Source organism: Schistocerca serialis, chromosome 3 (genome assembly GCF_023864345.2).
Source record: "Schistocerca serialis cubense isolate TAMUIC-IGC-003099 chromosome 3, iqSchSeri2.2, whole genome shotgun sequence".
Lineage (NCBI taxonomy): Eukaryota > Metazoa > Arthropoda > Insecta > Orthoptera > Acrididae > Schistocerca > Schistocerca serialis.
The window spans coordinates 708,329,670-708,357,057 of NC_064640.1; positions in this window are offsets into that span (position 1 = coordinate 708,329,670).

The following is a 27,388-nucleotide window of genomic DNA, read 5'->3' on the forward strand; positions in this document are numbered from 1 at the left end:
TTAATAATATAATTGAACTATAAAGTTCCAATTAAGGAAATGTAAAGCCAATATGAAAGCTGGTAACTTTTCATATTAGCGGTTAAACTCCATTAACATTTCTAAAACTTTTATAGTTTAAATAAAACATTACATTTTCACTGTAAAAATAGTATATCTATATTTATAAATACCTAAAAGTAAAAAATACTTCCTTAATATCTTCAGTGTTACACTCTAATTATAAGCTATTTAACTAAACGAAAAATAATATCACCAAAATAAATATTCAAAAAATAAAAGTTAAAAGATAAATCTTAAAATTAGAATTATATCAACCCTGTATATAACCAATTAAATAAATAAATAGTCTTTATAAACCTTGACCACCAAATAATTCACCTCAACCATAATCAAATGATTTCGATGAATAATAACCTTATTTTAAAGGAATATATCTCAGTTGAAAGAAAAGGTATAAACCATATAGAACCAGCAAATCTGACAAAAGAAAGTATACTTAAAGAAAATAAATTTTGAGAAAAATCAAAATTAGAAATAAGATAACCCAAAAAAGTACCTATAACAACTACAGTAATAGTTAAAAACTTTAAATAATAAGGCAAAGCAATCACATGAGGAACAGGGAAAATTAACCAAGACAAAAGGCTACCACCAAAAACAGCAACAAACAATAAACCAATTATACCAAACGAAATATAATAACCCTTATCATCAAAAGAAAATCTAGAATAAAAATTATTATCGTCAGATATTGAATAATAAAAACGACGAAAAGAATAAGATCCAGTTAAACCAGTAGAAAAGAAATAAAGAAAAAAAATCAAACAATTAATTCATCTTAAACAAACCATTTCAAGAATTAAATCCTTTGAATAAAACCCTGCCAAAAAAAGATATACCACACAAAGACAAACTAGAAACATTAAAACAAACTGAAGTTAAAGGTATAAAATTAACAATTGGACCTATAAAACGAATATCCTGAGAATCATTTAAATTATGAATTATTGAACCTGCACACATAAACAATAATGCCTTAAATAAAGCATGAGCTGATAAATGAAAAAATGCAAGTTTTGGATAACCTATAGCTAAAATTCTTATTATTAAACCAAGTTGTCTTAAAGTAGAAGGAGCAATAATTTTCTTCAAATCAAATTCAAAATTAGTCCTCTACCCAGCTATAAATATAGTAATACAACCAATTAAAATTAAAAATCAACCACTATTATAAGGATCTAATATTGATCTGAAACAAATTAATAAATAAACCACAGCAGTAACAAGAGTAGAAGAATGAACTAAAGCAGAAACAGGAGTAGGAGCAGCCATAGCAGCAGGAAGTCAAGAAGAAAAGGGAATTTGAGCTCTTTTAGTTATAGCTGCTAAAACAATTAATATAGTAATATGCTTTATTTCAAAAGAATTAGAAATAAAGTCGTTATAATAAATATAATTTTAACCACCAAAATTCAATATTCAAGCAATAGAAATTAAAATAGGAACATCACCAACACGATTAGAAAGTGCAGTTAACATACCTGCACTATAAGATTTCACATTTTGGTAGTAAATAACTAAACAATTAGAAACTAAACCCAAACCATCCCATCCTAATAAAATTCTAATCAAAGTAGGGCTAATAATTAAAAAACCTATAGAAAGAATAAATATTAAAACAATAATAATAAAACGATTTATATTCTTTTCTCCCGATATATAATCCGCTCTATATTAAATAACCAAAGAAGAAATATATATAACAAAAGACATAAAAATAAGAGACATTCAATCCAAAATTAAAGTCATAACAACCATAAAACCATTTAAATTAAAAAGTTCTCATTCAACAAAAACTCTATAATCAATTATTAAATAATAAATACCCAAAATAAAAATTATAGTTCTAGAAAAAAATAAAAAAAACTCAAAGGACAAATAGAAAATAAAATCACGGCTTATGATGAAAAAATTCATATCATTGATTCCACCAAACAACATTTTTAATTAAAATACTTTAGCAACCTAAACAAAAAAATATTCACCCTTTAAACAAAGAATATTTAAAGGCAATCAATGTAAAAGTAAAAGATGATATTCACGAAAACAACCAAGAGAACAAGTATAAACACCAGAATAATAATTACCATGCTCAGAATAAGAATACATATATAAAGTATAAACAGCTCTAAAAAAAGACAAAAAAAATTAATGTAAAAAATCTAAAAGAAGATCAAGACATAATTCTATTTAATAATCTAAGTTCACCTACGAAATTTAAAGAAAGAGGAGCAGCCATATTAGATGATCTCAAAAGGAATCATCATAAAGCCATTCTTGGTATCAAATTAATTATACCCTTGTTAATTAATAATCTCCATCTACCTAAACGTTCATAAATAATATTAGATAAACAAAATAACCCAGAAGAACATAAACCATGACCAACCATTAAAGAAAGAGAACCTATACAACCTCACCAATTCATGGTTATCAATCTTCCAATAACCATTCTTATATGAGCAACAGAAGAATATGCAATTAAAGACTTTAAATCAACCTGACGAAAACAAATAAATCTAACAATAACCCCACCAGATAAACCTAAAGACAATCAAAAATAATTAAACTTTACACCAAGTTAAGAAATAACCTTCATAACACGAAAAATACCATAACCACCTAACTTTAATAAAACATCAGCAAGAATCATTCTACCTGAAATAGGGGCCTCAACATGAGCCTTAGGAAGCCATAAATGAACCAAAAATATTGGAATCTTAACCAAAAAGCAAGAATTATAAATACATAAAATATAAAATAATAAGAACCAAAATCAACCAATAAAGGAAAATATAAAGTATTGGAAAAATCATAAACCCTAAATAAAACTAATAATAAAGGTAATCTAGCAACCAAAGTATAAAAAATTAAATAAACACCAGCCTGTAAACGTTCAGGTTGATAACCCCAACCCAAAATCAAAAGTAAAGTAGGAACTAATCTAGCCTCAAAAAAATATAAAAAGAAAGAAGACTCAATCTAGCAAATGAACAATAAAGCATAATCATTAACATTAAGACCATAAAAACAAAAAAATTAGAATGATAAGAACTTCAATAAACTGAACCTCTAGCAGTAATTATTAAACAACAAATTCAAAAACTAAGCAAAATCGAACTAAAAGAAGAATAATCAATACCAAAATAATATCTAATTATATTGAAATATGCGTACAAATAAACACAAATTATAAAAACAAAACAAGACAGAAATAGTAAAGAATGAACCAACCATCAACAATTATTAACCAAACAAATAGGGATCAAAAAAATAGTTATAAATAAATATTTTAACATAAGGATAAAAATAAAGAATTAAAAATCATTGCAATGAGAACGAATTATTGAAACTAAAATAGAAAGACTTAAATCACCTTCACAAACAGAAAAAACCAAAAAAATAACAGGAAAAAATAATCATAATCAAACTCAATAAGAAAAACAATAATTAATATAAATAAGGAAAGAACAATATATTCTAATCTCAAAAGAACCATTAATAAATGCTTACATTTAGAAGAAAAAACGTAAACACCAGCAAAATAAACCAATATAGAAGTAAAGACAGAGAATATAAACATTAGTTTTAATAGTTTTAAAAAAACGCCGGTCTTGTAAACCGGAAATAAGTCCAGCCCCCACTTTTAAAACTTCAGAGGTGAATAAGCTTCCATCATCGGTCCCCAAAACAGATATTTTAAATAAACTAACCCCTGAAATGATCAAAAATAATAATTATAACACTATCAAACGTAATGAATATTAATTTTATTAAATTAAGACACCCAATATCAATAATGCTTTTCATTATCCTACAAACTTTTCTAGTTGGACTAATAACAGGAACAATAATAGAAAGATTTTGATTATCATATATCTTATTTTTAACGGTTCTTGGTGGTATATTAGTTCTATTTATTTATATTACAAGAATTGCATCAAACGAAATATTTCACCCTAAATCATTTACCATAGTTATTACCTTAACAATACGGGTATTTATTATATCAACATTAATTAACTTAGATATAACAATATTTATAGACTTTTTCAAGAATACTGAAACTATAAATATTGATAATTCAATCAATTATCAAGAAATAACAATATCTTTAGAAAAACTATATAACAGACCAACATTCATTATCACAATAATAATAATAATTTATTTATTTTTAGCACTATTAGCAGTTGCTAAAATCACTAATATTAAAGAGGGGCCTATTCGTAAAATAAAATAATTTACTAATGAATAAACCCTTACGATTAAGATGTCCTTTAATTAAAATCATTAAAAACTCTTTAGTTGATTTACCCGCACCAACAAATATTTCATTTTGATGAAATTTTGGGTCCCTACTGGGGTTATGTTTGGTAATTCACATTGTAACTGGCCTATTTTTAGCTATACATTATACATCAAATATTGAAATAGCATTTAGTAGTGTAGTACACATCTGCCAAGACGTAAATAATGGTTGAATTATTCGAACCTTACATGCAAATGGAGCTTCTATATTTTTTATTTGTATTTATTTTCATGTAGGACGAGGAATTTATTATGCACCTTACATATACATACACACCTGAATAATTGGAACAGTAATTCTATTCTTTGTTATAGCAACTGCATTTATAGGATACGTATTACCTTGAGGTCAAATATCATTTTGAGGTGCGACAGTAATTACTAATTTATTATCAGCAATTCCATATTTAGGAACAGATTTAGTTCAATGAGTGTGGGGGTGTTTGCTGTTGATAACGGAACATTAAATCGATTCTTTACATTCCATTTTGTACTACCATTTATTATTGGTGCAATGGCGGCAATTCATTTATTCTTTCTCCACAAAACAGGGTCTAATAACCCCTTAGGACTAAATGGAGATATCGAAAAAATTCCATTTCAACCATACTTTACTTTCAAGGATTCTATTACATTTGTATTAATAACATCATTATTAATCAAACTGTGCTTGATTAATCCTTACCTCCTAGAAGATCCAGATAATTTTGTACCTGCTAACGCATTAGTAACCCCCATTCATATTCAACCAGAATGATATTTCTTATTTGCATATGCAATTCTACGATCAATTCCTAATAAGCTAGGAGGTGTTATTGCATTATTCCTATCAATTAGAATCTTAATAATATTACCATTTGATAATAAAACACTGTTCCGAGGTATTCAATTCTATCCTATTAATCAGATTTTATTTTGAATTATAGTAGTTGTTGTATGCTTATCAACATGAATTGGTAAACGACCTGTTGAAGAACCTTATATTATAACAGGACAAATCTTAACAATTATCTACTTTACATACTTCTTAATTAATGTCCATGCTGCAAACGCATGAGATAAACTAATTAAGGAATAATAAGTTAATTATCTTAGGAAAAGCATATGTTTTGAAAACATAAAACTAGAAGTTTAACTCTTCTATTAACTTTTCTTAAAAAATTTCACTAAATAAATGACATAAATAAATCCTTAAAAAAAAAAATAAAAAATTCAAAGATAAAGGTAAAAAACTTTTCAAGCTAAGTACATTAACTTATCATAACGAAAACGTGGCAATGTACCCCGAACTCAAATAAAACCAAAAGATATAACAGCAAGCTTAATAAAAAATATAAAAGAATAAAAATCACCGCCTAAAAAAATTAAAGATAATAATATTCATATAAAAACAATTCTAGTATACTCAGCTAAAAAAATTAAAGTAAACCCACCTGCACCATATTTAATATTAAAACTTGAAACTAGCTCAGATTCACCCTCGGCAAAGTCAAAAGGAGTACGGTTAGTCTCAGCTAAACAAGAAGCAAAACAAGCTAAAGCTAAAGGAAAAGAAATAATAATAAATCAACAATAAAGCTGATAATTTATAAAATCAAACATTCTAATACTACCAATTAAAATAATTAAAGATAATAATATTAAAGCCAAACTAACTTCATATGAAATTGTTTGAGCAACAGACCAAAGAGAACCTAATAAAGAATAATTTGAATTGGAAGACCAACCAGCAATTATAACGGTATAAACACCTAATCTAGTACAACATAAAAAAACAAAAATCCATAAGAAAAAGAACATATATAAATTAAGTAACGGAAAATTACTCAAACAGCCAAGGCTGCTCCTTACAAATTAACTTAATAGCATCACTAAAGGGTTGTGGAATTCCTACAAATCCTACTTTATTTGGACCCTTTCGAATTTGGATATAACCTAAAACCTTACGCTCTAATAAAGTTAAAAAAGCAACACTAATTAAAACACAAATAACTAATAAAAGAAAATTCAAAATAAACATAAATAAATCATAAAGTATCAACACTATTTGTAGAAAAAAATCTACATAAATGAATTCTAAATTCAACACATTACTTTGTCAAAATAGTAATCTAATTAATATTAATCAATATAATAAAAAATATTTCAACCATATGGTCCTTTCGTACTAATATAAATTAATAATCTTAAGATAGAAACCGACCTGGTTCACGCCGGTCTGAACTCAGATCATGTAAGAATTTAAAGGTCAAACAGACCTAATTACTGGGCTCCTGCACCCAAAATTTTTCTTAATCCAACATCGAGGTCGCAATCTTCTTTGTCGATATGAGCTCTCAAAAACAATTACGCTGTTGTCCCTAAGGTAACTTAATCTTATGATCATAAATTATGGATCAGAACAACAAACATAAATAAATGATATAATAATGAAGAATTTATTTATTCTTCATGTCACCCCAACAAAACATCATCATTAAATATAGAAAGACAAACAAAAAGCTATATAAAAGTAAACTGTTAAGCGCTATAGGGTCTTCTCGTCCTAAAGAAGAATTTAAGCCCTTTGACTCAAAAGTTAAATTCAAAAATTTATTAAGAGACAGTTGATTTCTCGTCAAGCCATTCATTCCAGCCACTAATTAAGAGACTAATGATAATGCTACCTTTGCAGGGTCAAAATACCACGGCTCTTTAAAAATCCGCTCAGTTAGCAGGCCAGAACTCAAAGTATTTTCAAGAGGACATGTTTTTGATAAACAGGTGGAAATCAATTGTGCCTAGTTCCTTATAATAAATTTACAAGGTAAAAATTATATACAAATAAATATACTAGCTGGCCGCAGTGGTGGTGCGGTTAAAGGCGCTGCAGTCTGGAACCGCAAGACCGTTACGGTCGCAGGTTCGAATCCTGCCTCGGGCATGGATGTTTGTGATGTCCTTAGGTTAGTTAGGTTTAACTAGTTCTAAGTTCTGGGGTACTGGTGACCTCAGCAGTTAAGTCCCATAGTGCTCAGAGCCATTTGAACCATTGAAATATACTAATTCTATCATTATTACAAAAATTTTAAAATTAAATTAATAATCTTAATAAAAACCTAAAATATTTATAAAACCAAATAAAAAATAATGAACTAAAACGTAATCTTAAAGATAGCTGGTTTAAAACTTACTATTATATTTTATAAAACAAATTATAGGTTGTTAACTTTAAAGCTTATCCCTCAAAGAATAAATAAGTTAATATTTATACTTAAAAAATTAAATAAAAACAATTAACTTCAAAAAATTAAATTTTTTCTTAAGAAACTAGATATCTTGGGAGACGATTAACATCTCATTTCTATAAATAATTTAATAATAATTATGATACATTAACAATAAATTATTTATAAATCAACCCAAATCGAGATAAGTAAAGTAAATACCAAAATTTTGAAAAACCCTGACACAAAAGGTACAATAAATAAAATCTACTTTTAAAAATTTAAAATAATATTTCATAAAACACTTACATTACCAATAAACTATAATCTAAAAAATCAATTCTACAAAATATACTAAGACAAAATTCGACAAAATTTTTTATATTAAATAATTAAACAAACAAAAAATAAATATAAAAAACTAAATAATCAAGATATTCTGATTTGCAAAGAAAAATTTTCAGTGTAAGTTAAACTCTTTACTTATAAGTTATATCTTGAAACTCTTCCTAGATACACTTTCCAGTACATCTACTATGTAATGTCTTATCTCATCTAAATTGAAGCTACCTTAAAATAATAAAATAGAATAATCAATAATGAGAGCGACGGGCGATGTGTACATACCTCAGAGCCAATATCAGTTAAATTAAATAAATTAAATTACTATCAAATCCAACTTCATTAACAGTATTTCACCATCAAATCCGTTATAAACAAAAATCTATTGTAACCCACCTCCTCTTAACTATAAGCTGCACCTTGACCTGAAATATATTATAATTATAAATCTTGAGAATTATAATTCTAAAAAGATTCTCTGATAATGGAGATATACAAACAAATAAATTAAGTAGAGTAAGTCGTGTATTATCAATCATGGGGTAGGTTCCTCTGAATGGAGTGAGATACTGCCAAATAATTTGGGTTTAAAGACCTTAAGTAATAGTACCCTGGTAAATATAATTAACATTTTAAATAACAGGGTATCTAATCCAAGTTTATTATTTAAATTTCACAGATTCATAGAAAGAGCTACAAATAAATTTTCACATTTCACATTACAAATCTATATTTTAACCCTAAAAATATAAACAACTGTTTTAACCAATAATATTCACTTGTATAAATCATATAACCGTGGCTGCTGGCACGAATTATGCCGATAATAAATCAATTGCTAACTCCAAAATCACTTGATAATTAAATCAAATTACTGCAAAAAGAACATTTAGCTTAACGAAACTTACATATAATACAGAGAAAAAGTGAATAAACAAGCAAGAATAAAACTTTTGGAAACAAAAATAAATAAATTTGAAAGTTTAAAAATTTAAGAAAAATAAAAGATTCAAATATTTAAAGAAAAAAAAAAGAAAAAACCCACAACCAATTACAAAAAAAAGAAACACACCCACATATGACCACAACAACTTCTCTACTGTATATAAATAAAGATTAATATGGAACACGTATACCAATAAATGTATTATATTCTTTCTTATTTAATTTTTCTTTTCACTAATAATAAAGAAAGATTAATAATATAATAAATATATTTTATACAATTTTGTAATTTAATGTAATGTTATTAATATAAAATTAAGTTTATATTAAATTAACTTAAATATTCATTAGTTAAATAATCTAATTATAGATAATTATTTCATTTTATTATTATAATTAATATAACTATTTATATTAATATAATAATTTATATTTAATATTATTAATTATATTTATTATATCCAATATAATAATATTTAATATTAAATTACATATTATTGTATACTTTATAATATAATAACCTATTTTAAGCTAAAAAAAAGTAGCTATAATCCTAGGTAAATAAATGTATTAAAATAAACATTTAATAATAATAAAATAACATTATAAGTTTTTAAATTTAATTAAATGTTATATATTAATATAAATTATATATATATATTCAAATTATCCGAATCGAGATAAATTAATTAGAAATAACCAAATTAATACATAAACAAAGTTTTGAATAAATTTTTAATTTATATGTTAAATATAAATGAAGTGCCTGATCAAAGGGTTACCTTGATAGGGTAAATCAAGTAATTAAAAATTACCTTCATTAAAAATTACATAAGACAGAATTAAACCGTCTCCTTTAGTGTCAAAAACTAAAATGCATCATACATCTTCATGTAAAATGGTAAGCTAAACAAGCTAATGGGTTCATACCCCATTTATAGAGATATCAATCCTCTCCTTTTTAATGACCAACAACTCTACAAAACTTCTCTTCCTATCAACATTAATGGTAGGAACGATCCTGTCCACTTCATCAAACTCCTGATTCGGAGTTTGAATAGGACTTGAGACCAATTTACTTTCATTTATTCCGCTCCTAACAAGAAATAAAAATATAATAATAAATGAGTCGTCAATTAAATATTTTATTGTCCAAGCAATAGCATCGACAATACTATTATTTTCAATTTTGCTGATTCAAATAATGTATCCAATAGGGTGGGAAACAGAATTTATTCCATCAATAATAATTAGATCTAGATTATTATTAAAGATGGGGGCTGCACCTTTTCATTTCTGATTTCCAGAAGTAATAGGAGCTTTGAGATGGAATAACTGTTTAACACTAATAACATGACAAAAAATTCCTCCAATAATGGTATTATCTTATTGTATTCAACTAAGATCTTTCATTTGAACAATAAGGATTATAAGAATTATTATTGGGGCAATAGGTCGTTTAAACCAACCATCTCTACGCCAACTTCTAGCATATTCTTCAATTAGACATTTAGGGTGAATAATTAGATCCCTAACAGTCAGAGAAAACATCTGAGAACTACATTGTATTATTTATTCACTATTAAGATTAATTATGGTTTTATTATTTAAGCAAATAATTTTATGCTTTATAAACCAAATTTATTCTGCCAGAAATATAAATACTGAAATTAAATTCATAATATTTCTATCTCTCCTATCCCTAGGTGGTTTACCGCCGTTTCTTGGATTTCTACCAAAATGAATTGTAATACAATCATTAATAGAAAACAACATAACAACTATTATAACCATTATGGTTGTATTAACTACAATTACACTTTATTATTACATACATATTAGATTCTCAGCCCTAATTATGTCATACACAGAAAATTCATGATCTATAAAGATAAAGTCTCAAAAATCAAGAATTATACTTCCTATAACAGTAATAATTTCAACAATAGGATTGATCTCAACATCAACCTTCATCTTATAGCATTCCCACGAATAAATAATATAAGTTTTTGATTACTACCACCTTCCTTAACCCTTCTTCTTACATCTTCTGTAGTAGATAACGGTGCTGGTACAGGATGAACAGTTTAACCCCCTCTAGCAGGAGCTATCGCACACGGGGTTGCATCAGTAGACCTAGCTATTTTCTCACTCCACTTAGCAGGTGTATCATCTACTCTTGGTGCAGTAAACTTCATTACAACAGCAATTAATATACGATCAGAAAGTATGACTTTAGATCAAACACCGTTATTTGTATGATCTGTAGCTGTTACAACCCTTCTCCTTCTTCTTTCACTTCCAGTATTAGCAGGAGCTATTACTATACTATTAACAGATCGAAATTTAAATACATCATTCTTTGACCCTGCAGGAGGGGGTGACCCAATTTAATATCAACACCTATTTTGATTCTTTGGACACCCAGAAATTTACATTTTAATTCTACCAGGATTTGGGATTATCTCTCACATTGTATGTCAAGAAAGAGGAAAAATTAAATCATTTGGAACATTAGGTATAATTTATGCTATATTATCAATTGGACTAATAGGATTTATTGTATGAGCACATCACATATTCACAGTAGGAATGGATGTTGATACACGAGCATACTTTACATCAGCAACAATAATTATTGCTGTACCTACTGGAATTAAGGTATTCAGATGATTAGCTACACTATTTGAAACTAAATTCAAGTTCAATCCACCATTATTATGAGCTTCGGGAATTATCTTTCTATTCACAGTTGGTTGACTAACAGGATTAGTATTAGCAAATTCATCACTTGATATTGTACTGAATGATACATATTATGTAGTAGCACACTTCCATTATGTACTATCTATAGGGGCAGTATTCGCAATTATAGGAGGTGTTATTCAATGATACCCACTATTTACAGGATTAACTATAAATAATACATGATTAAAAATCCAATTTACAATTATATTTATTGGAGTAAACTTAACATTCTTCCCTCAACAATTCTTAGGGTTAGCAGGAATACCACAACGATATTCAGACTACCCAGATGCATATACATCATGAAATGTAGTGTCAAGAATTGGGTCTACAATTTCTATTGTAGGAATCATTACATTCATTGTAATTATATGAGAAAGAATGGTTACAAACTGAGCAATCATATTTAGAGCTAATATAAGAAGATCAACAGAATGACTACAAAATAACCCGCCTGCAGAACACAGTTACTCAGAATTACCATTACTTTCTAGATTCTAATATGGCAGATTAGTGCAGTAGATTTAAGCTCTACAAATAAAGGTTTGACCTTTTATTAGAAAAATTTATTAATGGCAACATGATCAAATTTATATCTTCAAGCTGGAGCTTCACCATTAATGGAGCAATTATCATTCTTCCATGATAATATTAAGGTCATATTATTGTTAATTACAGAAATTGTAGGTTATGCCCTAAGTTATATATTATTTATTGCCTATACAAACCGAAACATACTTCACGGACACTTAATTGAAACAATCTGAACAGCATTAACAGTAACGATGCTAATTTTTATTGCACTTCCATCATTACGACTATTATATTTACTTGATGATTCAGTAGATGCAATAATCACAATCAAAACCATTGGACGACAATGATACTGAAGATACGAATATTCAGACTTTATAGATGTACAATTTGACACTTATATAACACCAGAACAAGACCTAGAAAACGACGGATTTCGACTTCTAGATGTAGATAACCGAACAATTCTACCAATAAATATGGAGGTACGAGTATTAACAAGAGCATCAGACGTTCTACACTCATGAGCAGTCCCTGCATTAGGAGTTAAAATTGATGCAACGCCAGGTCGACTAAACCAAGGAACATTTACAATAAACCGACCTGGACTGTTCTTTGGACAATGCTCAGAAATCTGTGGAGCAAACCACAGATTCATACCAACTGTAATTGAAAGAACTTCAGTAAACTTATTTATCAAGTGATTATCTAAGATAATCTATGGAGTTAGTTAAAATATATAACATTAGAGTGTCAATCTAAAATAACTAAATAATTAGTACACCTTGAAATACATCATATGACTGAAAGTAAGTAATGGTCTCTTAAACCAAAAAATAGTAAATTAATGACTACTTCTGATGGGGAAATTTAATCCAAATCCCTCAAATATCCCCTCTCATATGATTCTCCCTATTCATCATATTTTCGGCTACATTAATTCTATTTAATCAAATAAACTTTTTCTCATTTAACCAAATCTTATTAAAAGAGCAGAAAAAAGAACAATTGATATAAAAAACTTAAATTGAAAATGATAACAAAATTATTTTCAACATTTGACCCATCAACTAACATCTTCAATTTGAAACGTCCCCTTTGAACATTTATACATGACAGTGCTTAACCCTGACACACAATATTTTTAGCACAACGCAATCTGACTTTCAAAAATCCCTACAAAAAATGGCCCTGACTAACATTAGCCTATACCTTTCACAAATCACTTACCTCACAAAAATCTTCATTACTGGAACTACTGCAATACAGCGAGCGCCACTACTGCCAGCTAAATAAAAGATTCAAACTACGGAAGGCACTAACTACTGATAGGCATACTTAGCAAATGAAAGATTTTAATAGAGAACAAACAATGTATTTACCTTAATAGTCATAATATATATAGCAGTTCATGACAAATTACAAAATTCCGCCATCTCTCTCCCCACATCCATCACTGCTGGCGGCTCACCTCCAACTGCGCAACGCTACGCACTGTTCACATCCAGCTGCCGCTGCCCAACACTACAATGGCAGACAACAATGCAAACTAGACACAGACTGCACACAGCACAGCCAGTGATTCTCACACAGAGCGCTACGTGGCATTACCAATAAGAAAACCTAAACAGCCCACTTACACAGCCCCCATGCTTCTCACAAAAAATTTTACATATTGTTTTGGGCAGTGGCCAATAATGATTTGATAAAATTTTTCATATTTACAATAACAAAGATATCAAATGCACACACTTATTGATACATTGTTGGTCAAAAGCTAAAATTTTGTCACAGTCCATAAAGACAGTTTTCTCACAGTCCATAAAGACAGTCCTAATCGTACATCACAGTAGAATGGCAGTGTTTTTCTCAAAGTCTGAGCAGCAAAAGAAAATGCACATGGAAGTAGTAGATTTCCATGCAGTCTTGAAGAAGTAGTGTTGTTCTTCCAATGGAAAGACAGTGCTGACTCTTGACATGCAGACAGGTATTGGTCCACAACAGAGCAAACCCACAGCAGAGTCAGTCGACGTTTTGAAGAATATTGGTAGGTCATCACAGAGCGGACCCACTATAGTCCTGGTAGAGATGTCCAGCAGCCATCTGTTGCGACTGTGCCGGTGCACAATCACCATCGAAGAGTCTTGCGGAGAATATAGCAAGTCCATCACCCACCACTTGTGCACTCACATAGTTTTTGGAATTGTCCTCAGAACCAGCAATGCAGTTATCCAGTCCCTTGCTGAATTATTAACACATGTGCAAACACTAACAGTCCCTACTTCTCACATATTGTCCATATACTATGACCAACAGAAACGTGTGCAGTGAAATGGAACTTACAAGTTACTTAATTTGATGAACTGGTGTCTATACAATTATAAGTTTACAACATGAAAATACAATTACAAAGGTACAAAATACATCATTAAAGAACATAACAATACAGATAAAATTTGTAGTAAAACAGGATTTACAAAAGAATAGAAATAGACATATACATCAGTGTTACAGGAATTATGACATAAGTAAATATATAAAAGATCAGAATAATTACTGAAACATCAACTTATCACATGAGCATTAAAACAAAACAGAATAAATAATGTCTAAGCATATTTACAAGTTAAATAACATATTATTAACGTCAATTATATTTGAGGATAACAGTATTCCTCACCATAGCGAATGTAGTTTAGTATTAGAAGGAAAAAAAATTCTATGAAACTACACAGAGACAGGAAGAAAACAAATACGCAAGGGTACACAAACACATAGGGGGATAACACAAAAGGAAAGGACAGGGTTTGTTGTACTGCAGTATTTTGCAAACAAAACTTTCTTTACTTCTTGGAGATCTCCCTTCATTCATCATTATTCCCTAAAAGTGCTATCTATACCTGCTTTCTGTATTCTATTCATATTTCTTTCAAAATAATTATTTCTCAGTGTACAATACTCATTTTGGCCCAAATCTTTTTCATATCAATTTTCAATGCATTCTTTCCTTATTGTCCATAGTCAGTTTCTTATATAGTCTACCCCCTCTTAAGCTAACTTAAATCTACTGAGCTCAGATGCTAAACTAAGGGACGAGGCAATGCAGCAGCACAAAACGATTAACACAAACATCAATGACAAGAAATTCAAATTTGCCAAGCAAGCAGCAATATTACAACTAATATTACGCAATGAGCAGCAAACAAGAAAAATAAATCAGTAGTAAAACTGGCTTAACAGGGTAATGTAAAGTGAAATTTAGTAGTACTACGAATGGCAAACAGCAGAAGCAAATGCAATAAATTATATCTAAACATGACAGAGCTGAAGCAGAAAAATATTACAGTAAAGACAGCAATGCAGATAAGGGGAATGTATAATCACATCTTAATATGTATGTCATTAAAGTGGTGCACCACAAGAAGTTATTCTACCAAAAAAATTACCAAGTACTTGAAAAGAAAATTATGAATGCAGTTCCTGTGAAGGTAAATGTCTTTTTGTGCTCCCTCATTTTTTTTGAAAAAACTGTTATTTACTCGATCTGTAGACAGAAAATATTTATGTTAGTACATCCATAAAATTTTATTTTAACCAATGCTGCAGTGCAGCTAGAAACTAGATATCAAATGAAATAAGCAACTATGTACAAAGCAAAGCATAAGAACATCGTTCAATAGCCATGTGGCATTTCATAAGTAGAAAAAAATTCTCTCAACTAGCAAGACAGTAGACATAAAATGTTTCTCATCATTTCATTTCAGTAAATATCATAAATTAAGAACTCCACAGTGTAATCATATGTTTTCAAGTTTGAGCATGTCGTATTTGCGATGCTGTCTACAAAGGAATGTCAATAGCGAGGATAATGGCCTCCTTTTTTTTTTCTCCACCTAATGGCTTTCTTTTGTCAGGCAACAACGTATCAGCTGGGCGCCCAAAACGCATTACGTCTAGGTCACATACCTTTCTTACTGAAATATTTACGACAGCAGTTTCCGCTACAGTGACAGTCTCATATAAAAATTTCACAGGTCGAAAATTTGCGTTACAAATGTGTAGAAACAAAATCCTGTAAATATAACAGAGTCCAAAAAATTTTCGCCAGCATTGTGATACATTCACGCATACACACACATTTCATAACTCTTAAAGTACGATTCTTCGTTTCCAACATCCTTTTTCACAAACCAGAGTCCCTAACCACTACTCATTATTCCTTACCTTATTACTCATATACATATTCGTCGTCGTAAAAATAACTTCAAAACACCTCAGTTAAATCTCAAAAACGTCGTAGCTTTATCCAATAATTTCAAAACCTAAAGAAAATTCTCTGCTCATTTCAATAGTGTCATCTACCTCAAACGTACTTTAAAATCATGCTCCCTTACCAAATACATCATTCAAAGCTCTCATAGTATCACAATGGTTCCGAAAAAATATGAACAGTTCACAAAGTACAGACAAAATACAATTTCATAAGTGTGAAGTTACCCAACTGTGTAATTGCGTAAACATGTGTCACAGATGTAGTAAAAAAAGTTTCTTTCTCTGTTAAATGATCAGATAGCTGTGTAATTCTGTGTTAGAGAAATATGGTACCGATGTGTAAAGTTGTATAAGCAAATACCATATTAGCTAGGCCTCCTTGTGCTTGCCAAACACATGGTACACAAAGTAAGCGTGTACCCCCCTGAGGATTAATGTAATTATACCCTCAGGTGTTACAGATTACAACAATGGAATGAAGTGTATTACGGAAAACCTTTGTATCATTGTACTTCAAATATCTTTAAAAATTAATGATTTAAGTACAAAATTAATCACTCAAATACGTGTCCTGTAGCGCTAAATGTGCGTCTTGCTGTAAGATAATCTCTGTGGAAGTGTCGTAGTTATTGTCCTCCGAAAGCTAAGTTCTGCAGAAGCCAATGTACTTACCTCATGATACACCAAATTTCAAGTAAACCAAAATGTTGCATTAAAATCTCATTAGTAGTACTGGTAAATGTTCTAAGTATGTGAGCCTTATAGTCGTTACGTAATCATGCAACTAACAAGCAAGAATGTACAAATAACAACATTGTGTCGTCTGTTCACTATAACAATGCATTCGTAATTTCTGTTTAAATAAACTCCTGGAAATTGAAATAAGAACACCGTGAATTCATTGTCCCAGGAAGGGGAAACTTTATTGACACATTCCTGGGGTCAGATACATCACATGATCACACTGACAGACCCACAGGCACATAGACACAGGCAACAGAGCATGCACAATGTCGGCACTAGTACAGTGTATATCCACCTTTCGCAGCAATGCAGGCTGCTATTCTCCCATGGAGACGATCGTAGAGATGCTGGATGTAGTCCTGTGCAACGGCTTGCCATGCCATTTCCACCTGGCGCCTCAGTTGGACCAGCGTTCGTGCTGGACGTGCAGACCGCGTGAGACGACGCTTCATCCAGTCCCAAACATGCTCAATGGGGGACAGACCCGGAGATCTTGCTGGCCAGGGTAGTTGACTTACACCTTCTAGAGCACGTTGGGTGACACGGGATACATGCGGACGTGCATTGTCCTGTTGGAACAGCAAGTTCCCTTGCCGGTCTAGGAATGGTAGAACGATGGGTTCGATGACGGTTTGGATGTACCGTGCACTATTCAGTGTCCCCTCGACGATCACCAGTGTTGTACGGCCAGTGTAGGAGATCGCTCCCCACACCATAATGCCGGGTGTTGGCCCTGTGTGCCTCGGTCGTATGCAGTCCTGATTGTGGCGCTCACCTGCACGGCGCCAAATACGCATACGACCATCATTGGCACCAAGGCAGAAGCGACTCTCATCGCTGAAGAAGACACGTCTCCATTCGTCCCTCCATTCACGCCTGTCGCGACACCACTGGAGGCGGGCTGCACGATATTGGGGCGTGAGTGGAAGACGGCCTAACGGTGTGCAGGACCGTAGCCCAGCTTCATGGAGACGGTTGCGAATGGTCCTCGCCGATACCCCAGGAGCAACAGTGTCCCTAATTTGCTGGGAAGTGGCGGTGCGGTCCCCTACGGCACTGCGTAGGATCCTACTGTCTTGTCGTGCATCCGTGCGTCGCTGCGGTCCGGTCCCAGGTCGACGGGCACGTGCACCTTCCGCCGACCACTGGCGACAACATCGATGTACTGTGGAGACCTCACGCCCCACGTGTTGAGCAATTCGGCGGTACGTCCACCCGGCCTCCCGCATGCCCACTATACGCCCTCGCTCAAAGTCCGTCAACTGCACATACGGTTCACGTCCACACTGTCGCGGCATGCTACCAGTGTTAAAGACTGCGATGGAGCTCCGTATGCCTCGGCAAACTGGCTGACACTGACGGCGGCGGTGCACAAATGCTGCGCAGCTAGCGCCATTCGACGGCCAACACCGCGGTTCCTGGTGTGTCCGCTGTGCCGTGCGTGTGATCATTGCTTGTACAGCCCTCTCGGAGTGTCCGGAGCAAGTATGGTGGGTCTGACACACCGGTGTCAATGTGTTCTTTTTTCCATTTCCAGGAGTGTATGTTCCCTAGGTTCTAGCCTGGATAGTTAATTTCAAACATTGTTGCATGTTAACAGTTTCTTAAGTCTGACAAAGCATGCAAGAAATGTGAAAAGTTTTATGGCAAAGACAAAGTTAAAAAGCAGATTATCTCTCAATAAGCGGTTTTATATGTGAAGTGTAGTGAAATCCTTTACTCTTAATAGTACTCAGAGTTTGAAATTGAATGCGATTATCATGTTGTATACATCGGCAAAGAATGCTAAAATTTTTCTCAAGGCTAGCGTCTTATGTTATTTATCTCGGAGCCAGCGGGTTCACGGGGCTACCTGTGGTGCAAGTCATTGTCTGTTCCTTCGTTGGCGCGCATCGTTATTGGGATTAGGAGACCTAACTTCTACAAATTCACTCTGACGAGAAGGCCCTGCCCTGTTTGAATCCCGCCTGTTCTGATGCAATTCAGGTCTGTCGTTACGAATATATCGTCTGTCGTCATGTCGATAGATTCCGTAGTTTCTTCCTTGTCCATCACGTGGTGGAGAATTTCTCCCTGAATCGTAACTGTGCGCCGAACTGTTGTGTCTGAAGTTATTCTGCCTCCCTTGATAATACTTATTTTGGTTCCCAAATTGTCTGTTTCTCTGATTGTCTCTGTGATAGTCACTACCGCGGAGAGGTGATCTTTCCCTGTAATTATTACTACTCTGCCAACGGTTGTCATATGGGTGGTGTCTGTTTTGGTCATGATATGTGTTGTGAGAATAGCCCTGTCGTGTCCAGTTATTATTTCTGTCATCGCGGAATTGTGACGGATGTGACCTGTAATTGTTGTGCTCCTTTTTTCGCGTTCTGCGAATGTCAGTGTCAATTTCCAGTTCTTGTAAGAGCCCCTGAAAAGCTTCAATGTCGTATTGGCAACGTCCTGCCAAAATAATATGCCGTAAATGTTCAGGTAATTTGATTAAGCAAATGCGGATGAGTTCTGAGGGGCTGTATGGGATTGAAAGATACTGGTTCTTGTGCAACATGTCTTCAAAATATTTCACAAGACTGGAAAATTCAGATTGTTCGAAATGTTTCATCATTATGATGCCATGTTTTACTCGGTCTTGTATGGCTTGAGACCAATATGCTGAGAGGAAGGCATGGTAAAATTCTCCTTCACTGTGGCAATCGTGAATGACCGATCGCATTCTTACAGCTGGTTCATTCTCTAAGTAGCCACACATAAATTCTAATCTGTGCTCCAATGACCAGTTGGGAGGAAAACAATGAGAGAATTGATGGAGCCATGCTTGTGGATGAATATCGTTGCCAGAATACTTAAATGTTTTGAATTTACATGTAGTAATGAACAGCTTATAGTCAAAATCATCATGTTGGCGAGTCGCATATCGGTCATTGTTAGGTCGTGTCGGCCGTTCCATCTCAAAATTCGGTGCACATTGCCAATTTCTTTCATAACTTCCGAAATGCCCTGTGTTATTATTTTGCGGCTTTTCCGTATTTCTAAGTCCCTCTTCCCGTGTTGGAGCGCGAGTGTCCTCTGAAATTTGTAACTTTTGTATTACTTGTGCCAACTGATCTTGTACTTCCCGGATTTCTCTTTCGCACTGTATATTGATTTGATTTTGATTGAATTTCCTAATTTGTTCGCACTCTTCTGTGTCATTAAAGACTACCGGTTTTGTGTCATTCAGATTATCATCTACCTTCGTAGATAAATTAGTGAACTGATCCGACAGTTAGGCTACTTTCTCTGATAGTGTACTTATTTCCTCAGTGTGTTTTTCTGAACCATTTTTCAGAGTGTCCATTTGTGTTGAAATCGAATCTGCTGTCTCCTTTAAGTTTTCTTGAGTTTTTGCAAGTTGTGTAACCGAATCGGTAGATGCAACTGAGTCAATTCTTGCTTGCAAGGTGTCGTGATTTTCATGAACAATAGTTTTCAGTTCTTTTAAGGCTGCTTCGTGATTCTGAAATGCATTTTCATGACGCGAAAAAATAGGTTGGAAATGCTCACAAATTTGTGTTTTTACGTCATTACAGACTTTTGACATTTCGATTCGATGTTATGTAACTCAGTAGTTAAATCTTCATGTGTTTGTTCAAGTGTGGTGTTACATTGTGTCTAACTTTTTAAGATTTTGTTCCACTGTGTCTAACTTTTGAAGATTTTGTTCTACTGTGTATAACTTTTGAAACTTTTGCTGTGTTTGTCTCTGATTTTGTTCCATTGTGTCTAACTGTTGCTGTGTTTGTTTCTGATTTTGTTCCATTGTGTCTAACTTTTGAAGATTTTGTTCCATTGTGTCTAATTTTTGTAGCCTTTGTCCCATTTGTTGCATTAACTGTAATAACAATGCACTGCTGTCTGAAACATGTTCCTCAGTGCTTTTCGGCAGTGAAGTTGCACCGGCAACATTCACATTTTGACAAGCAGAAAATGTTTCTTGACTCATTTGAGAAAACGTTGAGGACCCAAAACCTGAGTCTACAGTATTTGCAATATAGTGTTCTGTCATTCCCGATTCCTGAGACGAGCTGTTGCCAACCGATCGATCGATAATGCTTCCCTGTTCACTACCTGTTTCACTGTCTACACCATTATTTGATGCCCGCTCCATTTCCCTATGCACAGTTACCAAATTACTACTTTGAACATTAGTAAATTCATTACTCGGCGGCGCTGATAAGCTTCGCTCGTCGTCACTATTATTTCTCAGTTTACTTTGGAGCCTAGTGTTACGTTTTTCACACGCCATTATTGCCACAATATTTCATACGATAACACAGAAAAGCACAATTTGAAGAGCAAAAATAAGAGAACACATTAACATAGCACTGAAAATATCATCTCGTTAATTGCAAGCGCAGCAGCGTAATACTTGGTGCAAATCTACATGCATGCCACAACTGTTTTACTGTACAACAATGAAAGGCTGCAACTATAAAGGAGATTCTCTCTACAATTACGCACTAGCAATAAACAATAGCTACACTAATTACACAAACTACAAGAAAAAATCAGAAGATTCCAGTGAGGTATCCTCGGCTAATGGTCGACATATGAAACGTCCGCTTTGAACAATTATACATGACTGTGCTTAACCCTGACACACAATATTTTTAGCGCAACGCAATCTGACTTTCAAAAATCCCTACAAAAAATGGCCCTGACTAACATTAACCTATACCTTTTACAAATCACTTACCTCACAAAAATCTTCGTTACTGGAACTACTGCAATACAGCGAGCGCCACTACTGTCAGCGAAATAAAAGATTCAAACTATAGAGGGCACTAACTACTGATAGACATAGTTAGCAAATGAAAGATTTTAATAGAGAACAAACAATGTATTTACCTTAATAGTCATAATATATATAGCAGTTCATGACAAATTACAAAACTCCGCCATCTCTCTCCCCACATCCATCACTGCTGGCGGCTCACCTCCAACTGCGCAACGCTATGTGCTGTTCACATCCAGCTGCCGCTGCCCAGCACTACAATGGCAAACAACAATGCAAACTAGACACAGACTGCACACAGCACAGCCAGTGATTCTCACACAGAGCGCTACGTGGCGTTACCAATAAGAAAACCTAAACAGCCCACTTACAAATTTATCATTAAATTGAACTAGAACATTCTTAGGACTATTATTAATCCCATCAATGTTTTGACTTACACCATGACGGATTAATATTATTTGAATAAACTAAACTAAACCTTACACAATGAATTTAAAACATTACTAGGACCAAAATCATTTAATGGAACAACATTCATCTTTATCTCAATTTTTATTATAATACTATTTAATAATTTTATAGGATTATTCCCTTACATCTTTACTAGAGCAAGACATTTAGCATTAACATTTACAATTGCTCTACCTATATGATTAAGATTCATGTTATTTGGATGAATTAATCATACCAATCAAATATTTACACACCTTGTTCCAGAAGGAACACCTCCTGCATTAATATCATTTATAGTATTAATTGAAACAATTAGAAATATCATTCGACCAGGTACACTAGCAGTACGACTAGCAGCAAATATAATTGCAGGACACTTACTATTAACATTACTAGGAAATACAAGACCACCTATAGCGATAAACTTAATTTCACTATTAATTATTCGACAAATACTTCTATTAATCAAAGAATCAGCAGTAGCAATAATTCAAGCATATGTTTTCTCAGTTTTAAGAACTTTATATTCTAGAGAAATATACTGAACCTATGTTAACAACTCACTCAAATCACCCATTCCACATAGTAGATTATAGACCTTGACCATTAACAGGAGCAATTGGAGCAATAGTTCTAGTATCAGGATTAGCAAAATGATTTCACCTATTTAACATTAACTTATTTATAATCGGATTTGGAATTACCCTACAAACTATAATCCAATGATAACGTGATCTAGTACGAGAAGGGACATACCAAGGGCTACATATGGGATTTGTATCAATTGGATTACAATGAGGAATAATTTTATTTATTGCATCAGAAGAACTATTCTTTGTTTCATTTTCTGAGCATTTTTTAGAAGAAGACTAGCACCTACTATTGAACTAGGAATACTATGACCTCCAATAGAAATTCAACCTTTTAATACTATACAAATTCCATTACTTAATACAGCTATTCTTTTAGCACCAGGAGTAACAGTAACATAAGCACATCATAGTTTAATAGAATCTAATCATACTCAAGCATTACAAGGACTATTCTTCACAGTATTACTAGGACTATACCTCACTATACTTCAAGCATACGAATATTGAGAAGCACCTTTCACCATTGGCGATGCAGTTTATGGTTCAACATTCTTTGTTGCAACAGGATTCCACGGTCTACATGTAATTATTGGAACAATTTTCTTATCAACATGTCTACTTCGACATTCAATAAACTAATTCTCACCAAGACACCACTTTGGATTTGAAGCAGCAGCATGATACTGACACTTTGTAGACGTAGTATGATTATTCCTATACATCTCTATTTATCGATGAGGTACATAACTGTTTTTCTAGTATAAATAGTACATTTGACTTCCAATCAGAAAGCTTGGTATAAATCAAGAAAAACAATCCTAATTCTATCTACAAGAATTTTTATTAGATTTATTATCCCAATAATTGTTATAATCCTTGCAACAACATTATCAAAAAAATTAATTAATGACCGAGAAAAAAGATCACCATTTGAGTGTGGGTTTGACCCAAAAAGATCAGCATGAATACCATTCTCACTAAGATTCTTCTTAATTGCAGTAATTTTCTTAATTTTTGATGTAGAAATCGCACTAATCCTTCCAATTGTAATTATTTTTAAAACCTCAGACATTATAATCTGAACAGTATCAACAATATTTTTTATCCTAGTATTATTAGGTGGACTATACCATGAATGAAATCAAGGAGCCTTACAATGAGCAGAATAAAGGCTTGTAGTTAACTATAACATTTGGGTTACGTTCAAAAAGTATTGATATAATCAATCAACCTTAAATAGAATAAGAAGCGAAATATTGTAGTCAGTTTCGCCCTGGAAGATTGGTAAATAAATATACCCTTATTCTTATTAATTGAAGCTAAAAAGGGGCGTATTACTGTTAATAATATAACTGAACTATAAAGTTCCAATTAAGGAAATGTAAAGCCAATATGAAAGTTGCTAACTTTTTATATTAGCGGTTAAACTCCGTTAACATTTCTAAAATTTATATAGTTTAAATAAAACATTACATTTTCACTGTAAAAAAAAAATATCTATATTTATAAACACCTAAAAGTAAAAAGTACTTCCTTAACATTTTCAGTGTCACGCTCTAATTAGAAGCTATTTAAGTAAACGAAAAATAATATCACAAAAATAAATATTCAAAAACTAAAAGTTAAAAGATAAATATTAAAATTAGAATCATATCGACTCTGTATATAACTAATTAAATAAATAAATAGTCTATATAAACCTTGACCACCAAATAATTCACCTCAACCATAATCAAATGATTTAGATGAATATTAACCTAATTTTAAAGGAATATATCTTAGTTGAAAGAAAAGGTATAAACCATTTAGAACCGGCAAATCTGACAAAAGGAAGTATACTTAAAGAAAATAAATTTTGAGAAAAATCAAAATTAGAAATAAGATAACCCAAATAAGCACCTAAAACAACTACAGTAATAGTTAAAAACTTTAAATAATAAGGCAAAGCAATCACATGAGGAACAGGGAAAATTAACCAAGACAAAAGGCTACCACCAAAAACAGCATCAAACAATAAACCAATTATACCAAACGAAAAATAATAACCCTTATCATCAAAAGAAAATCTAGAATAAAAATTATTATCACCAGATATTGAATAATAAAAAAGACAAAAAGAATAAGAACCAGTTAAACCAGTAGAAAAGAAATAAAGAAAAACAAATCAAACAATTAATTCATCTTAAACAAACCATTTCAATAATTAAATCCTTTGAATAAAACCCTGCTAAAAAAGGTATACCACACAAAGACAAACTAGAAACATTAAAACAAACTGAAGCTAAAGTTATAAAATTAGCAATTGAACCTATAAAACGAATATCCTGAGAATCATTTAAATTATGAATTATTGAACCTGCACACATAAACAATAACGCCTTCATATTGGCTTTGCATTTCCTTAATTGGAACTTTATAGTTCAATTATATTATTAACAGTAATACGCCTCTTTTTGGCTTCAATTAATAAGAATAAGGGTATATTTATTTACCAATCTTCCAGGTCGAAACTGCCTGCAATATTTCGCTTCTTATTCTATTTAAGGTTGATTGATTATATCAATACTTTTTGAATGCAACCCAAATGTTATAGTTAACTACAAGCCTTTATTCTGCTCATTGTAAGGCTCCTTGATTTCATTCATGGTATAGTCCACCTAATAATACTAGGATAAAAGATATTGTTGATACCGTTCAGATTATAATGTCTGAGGTTTTAAAAATAATTACACTTGGAAGGATTAGTGCGATTTCTACATCAAAAATTAAGAAAATTACTGCAATGAAGAAGAATCTTAGTGAGAATGGTATTAATGCTGATCTTTTTGGGTCAAACCCACACTCAAATGGTGATCTTTTTTCTCGGTCATTAATTAATTTTTTTGATAATGTTGTTGCAAGGATTATAACAATTATTGGGATAATAAATCTAATAAAAATTCTTGTAGATAGAATTAGGATTGTTTTTCTTGATTTATATCAAGCTTTCTGATTGGAAGTCTAATGTACTATTTATACTAGAAAAACAGTTATGTACCTCATCGATAAATAGAGATGTATAGGAATAATCATACTACGTCTACAAAGTGTCAGTATCATGCTGCTGCTTCAAATTCAAAGTGGTGTCTTGGTGAGAATTAGTTTATTGAATGTCGAAGTAGACATGTTGATAAGAAAATTGTTCCAATAATTACATGTAGACCGTGGAATCCTGTTGCAACAAAGAATGTTGAACCATAAACTGCATCGCCAATGGTGAAAGGTGCTTCTCAATATTCGTATGCTTGAAGTATAGTGAAGTATAGTCCTAGCAATACTGTGAAGAATAGTCCTTTTAATGCTTGAGTATGATTAGATTCTATTAAACTATGATGTGCTCATGTTACTGTTACTCCTGATGCTAAAAGAATAGCTGTATTAAGTAATGGAATTTGTATAGGATTAAAAGGTTGAATTCCTATTGGAGGTCATAGTATTCCTAGTTCAATAGTAGGTGCTAGTCTTCCTCTAAGAAATGCTCAGAAAAATGAAACAAAGAATAGTACTTCTGATGCAATAAATAAAATTATTCCTCATCGTAATCCAAATGATACAAATCCCGTATGTAGCCCTTGGTATCATTGGATTATAGTTAGTAGGGTAATTCGAAATCCTATTATAAATAAGTTAATGTTAAATAGGTGAAATCAAAATGCTAATCCTGATACTAGAACTATTGCTCCAATTGCTCCTGTTAATGGTCAAGGTCTATAATCTACTAAGTGGAATGGGTGATTTGAGTGAGTTGTTAACATAGGTTTAGTATACTTCTCTAGAATATAAAGTTCTTAAAACTGAGAAAACATAAGCTTGAATTATTGCTACTTCTGATTCTAGGATTAATGGAAGTATTTGTTCAATAATTAGCAGTGAAATTAAGTTTATTGCTATAGATGGTCTTCTTAACTACACTCCTGGAAATTGAAATAAGAACACCGTGAATACATTGTCCCAGGAAGGGGAAACTTTATTGACACATTCCTGGGGTCAGATACATCACATGATCACACTGACAGAACCACAGGCACATAGACACAGGCAACAGAGCATGCACAATGTCGGCACTAGTACAGTGTATATCCACCTTTCGCAGCAATGCAGGCTGCTATTGTCCCATGGAGACGATCGTAGAAATGCTAGATGTAGTCCTGTGGAACGGCTTGCCATGCCATTTCCACCTGGCGCCTCAGTTGGAACAGCGTTCGTGTTGGACGTGCAGACTGCGTGAGACGACGCTTCATCCAGTCCTAAACATGCTCAATGCGGGACAGATCCGTAGATCTTGCTGGTCAGGGTAGTTGACTTACACCGTCTAGAGCACGTTGGATGGCACGGGATACATGCGGAGGTGCATTGTC